Here is a 4,199-nt window from a genome sequence, read left to right as displayed (position 1 = left end):
AGATAAGTCTTTTTTCCTAAGATGATCAAAATTTCTTCAAATAATGATGTCGAAAGATAAATCATTTTAATCATTCCTTAGAAGCTGAATCTTCGCTATTTGAAGAAGTATGAAATAGGTCAATCTCTCCTATTGAGTCACGTGAAGATGCAGAATCAAAAAGAACTCATTTATTCATCTTATTTATTATTATTTATATATATATATATATATATATATATATATATATATATATATATATATATATATATATATATATTAATTAATATGACAAATTAATATTATTGATGGGGTCTTACTAAGACTTCTTCAGAAAAATCTTTATCCACCTATATCTATAGTATATAGATATAGAAAATACTATAGATTATGTACTATAGATTATGGTGTTTATACATCAGCCCAACCAATGACTATTCATGATTCCATAATTGAATCAATTCCATACCGGTTCTTAGAGGAATGTTATGGTAAAACTTCGTTTGAAACGATGTGGTAGAAAGCAACGTGCGACTTGAAGGACACGATCCGTTGTGGATTTGTACATCCACCATTTTATGTAGGAATGAAGGTGCTCTTGGCTCGACATCATTGGTAATGTAAAGAGTCCATGATGGAGCTCGAGTAGAAAGTATTAATTTATTTCTCGGGGCAAAGGTCTAGGGTTAATGCCAATCAATAAAAAAATTGGAACAACTTCGTAAATATATCTTCGGTATGGAAATCTAAAGAATCCAATTCGAGCAAGTTTTCAATTCCAAAATTTCTTGGAATTGATCAAACTTTTTCGATCCAAAGTGTTTCACGCGGGAATCCATCGTCTGTAGGATTCTTTCATAGAAATCGCAAAAAGGGTATGTTGCTGCCATTTTGAAAGGATTAAAAAGCACCGAAGTAATGTCTAAACCCAATGATTAAAAATAAAAGAAAGATAAAGGATCCCAGAACAAGGAAACACCTTTTTAATTGTCTTAATAACTGGATCAGACTGAAGAATCCAAATCGATTTTAAACGAGACAAACAAAAAAGGGGGAAAGACCGCTCAATAAATGAAATTGCCGAAAGATTTTTCTTTGAACTGTTTGAAAGTTATCCAACTTGAGTTATGAGAGTACGAATGGTTTCTTTTTCATTTTCAGGAAGAAAGAAGAAAAAAAGACTAACATCTTTAATTGATTTGATCATTTTATGGACCCAGTTGTCATTTCTTAGATAGAATTCCATACAGAGACAAAACCTCGAATCAATCATTTTTCTCGAGCCGTACGAGGAGAAAGCTTCCTATACGTTTCTAGGGGGGGTGTTGTTCATCTACATCTATCCCAATGAGCCGTCTATCGAATCGTTGCAATTGATGTTCGATCCCGAAGAGAAGGAAAAGATCTTCGTAAAGTGGGTTTTTATGATCCGATAAAGAATCAAACTTATTTAAATGTTCCTGCTATTTTATATTTCCTTGAAAAAGGGGCTCAACCTACAGGAACTGTTCAGGATATTTTAAAGAAGGCGGAAGTTTTTAAGGAACTTCATCCTAATCAACCGAAATTCAATTAAGGAAATAAATTAAGGAAATACAAAAAAGGGGGTAGTGATTTGTATATAACTTTGTATGACTTTTCTCTTCTATTTTTTTGTATTTCCTCCCTTTCCTTTTCTATTTGTATTTATTTCTCATTGCTTCCATTGAATTCCGTGTTCTATAACGACAAAACCTCTTATTTTATTGATCTTCTAAATCTAAAATTCGGGCATTTCCTTCAATTGGGTGGTTTTTGGAACTCTACTAAAACGAAGAAAGAAATCAAGTTTGCTTATCTCACTTAACTTGATTGAATCCATTATGGATTCAATAAATCTAAGTAAATTGTAGTTTTGTTTTCCACTTAGTCTTTATTTATTCTCCCATCTATACTTTTTTGTATCTATTTTATTTGGATTAGATTTGTAGTGCCAATCCAACACAAGTCCTTTTTTTAATATTTTTTATTGTTTTCAATTGAAATTTCTTTTGCTTTTTTTTTTTCAATATTCAATATTTATATTGACAACAGTGTATCGAACAAATATAATTCATTGTGATAAATGAAGTGGATCTATTTAGTTTTATTTTATGTTTTAAATTAATTAGAAAGTGTGAATGTATTTTTTTAGATTTCTTCTTTCAATGGTTTTTGGTTGTCTTGTCTAATCTCTTTATTTCTTTTTCTTCGGATTGGATCTACACAATTTTTTCGATATTTTCTTCGGGTTGCTAACTCAACGGTAGAGTATTCGGCTTTTAAGTGCGGCTAGTGTCTTTTACACATATGGATGAAGTGAGGGATTCGTCCATACTCTCGGTAAAGTTTGGAAGACCACGACTGATCCTGAAAGGGAATGAATGGTAAAAATAGCATGTCGTATCAACGGAAAGTTCTGAAAAAATTTCATTGTTCCTAGATGGGTATAAAACCGTGTTAGAATTCTTGGAACGGAACAAAATAAAGTTGGGTCGAATGAATAAATGGATAGGGCTGCGGCTTCAATTAAATTATAGGGAAAGAAAAAGCAACGAGCTTTTGTTCTTAATTTGAATGATTCCCGATCTAATTAGACGTTAAAAATTTATTAGTGCCTGATGCGGGAAGGGTTTCTTGTCCCATGAGTGGATTCTCGATTTTTTTAATGAATCCTAACTATTACCATTTTCTATTATGGAGATGTGTGTGTAGAAGAAACAGTATATTGATAAAGAAAGTTTTTTCCGAAGTCAAAAGAGCGATTAGGTTGAAAAAATAAAGGATTTCTAACCATCTTATTATCCTATAACACTATAACATAGACCAATTAAATGAAACGAAAAAAAAAAAAAAGAGATGATAGAGAATCCGTTGAGAAGTTTACCTGTATCCAAGGTATCTATTCTATTCTTACTATAATACTTTGTTTTAACTGTATCGCACTATGTATCATTTGATAACCCTCAAAATCTTCCATCTTTGGTTCAAATCGAATTTCAAATGGAAGAAATCCAAAGATATTTACAGCCAGATAGCTCGCAACAACACAACTTCCTATATCCACTTATCTTTCAGGAGTATATTTATGCACTTGCTCATGATCATGGTTTAAATAGAAATAGGTCGATTTTGTTGGAAAATCCAGGTTATAACAATAAATTTAGTTTCCTAATTGTGAAACGTTTAATTACTCGAATGTATCAACAGAATCATTTTCTTATTTCTACTAATGATTCTAACAAAAATCCATTTTTGGGGTGCAACAAGAGTTTGTATTCTCAAATGATATCAGAGGGATTTGCATTTATTGTGGAAATTCCGTTTTCTCTACGATTAATATCTTCTTTATCTTCTTTCGAAGGCAAAAAGATTTTCAAATCTCATAATTTACGATCAATTCATTCAACATTTCCTTTTTTAGAGGACAATTTTTCACATCTAAATTATGTATTAGATATACTAATACCCTACCCCGTTCATCTGGAAATCTTGGTTCAAACTCTTCGCTATTGGGTAAAAGATGCCTCTTCTTTACATTTATTACGATTCTTTCTCCACGAATATTGGAATTTGAATAGTCTTATTACTTCAAAGAAGCCCGGTTACTCTTTTTCAAAAAAAAAAATCAAAGATTCTTCTTCTTCTTATATAATTCTTATGTATATGAATGCGAATCCACTTTCGTCTTTCTACGGAACCAATCTTCTCATTTACGATCAACATCTTTTGGAGCCCTTCTTGAACGAATCTATTTTTATGGAAAAATAGAACGTCTTGTAGAAGTCTTTGCTAAGGATTTTCAGGTTACCCTATGGTTATTCAAGGATCCTTTCATACATTATGTTAGGTATCAAGGAAAATCAATTCTGGCTTCAAAAGGGACGTTTCTTTTGATGAATAAATGGAAATTTTACCTTGTCAATTTTTGGCAATGTCATTTTTCTCTGTGCTTTCACACAGGAAGGATCCATATAAACCAATTATCCAACCATTCCCGTGACTTTATGGGCTATCTTTCAAGTGTGTGACTAAATTCTTCAATGGTACATAGTCAAATGTTAGAAAATTCATTTCTAATCAATAATGCAATTAAGAAGTTCGATACCCTTGTTCCAATTATTCCTTTGATTGGATCATTAGCTAAAGCAAACTTTTGTACCGTATTAGGGCATCCAATTAGTAAACCGGTTTGGTCCGAT

General features: G+C 31.7%; 1 pseudogene; it reads left to right on the top strand.

Annotated features, from left to right (window-relative positions):
• The first annotated feature begins 297 nt into the window (after positions 1-297).
• On the top strand, positions 298-4,044 carry LOC132050448 (maturase K-like; annotated as a pseudogene).
• Positions 4,045-4,199: the final 155 nt, after the last annotated feature.

Source organism: Lycium ferocissimum, chromosome 3, assembly GCF_029784015.1.
Source record: "Lycium ferocissimum isolate CSIRO_LF1 chromosome 3, AGI_CSIRO_Lferr_CH_V1, whole genome shotgun sequence".
Taxonomy (NCBI): Eukaryota; Viridiplantae; Streptophyta; class Magnoliopsida; order Solanales; family Solanaceae; genus Lycium; species Lycium ferocissimum.
The sequence above is the reverse complement of the archived record's forward strand: the minus strand, read 5'-3'. Positions and strand labels throughout refer to the sequence as shown.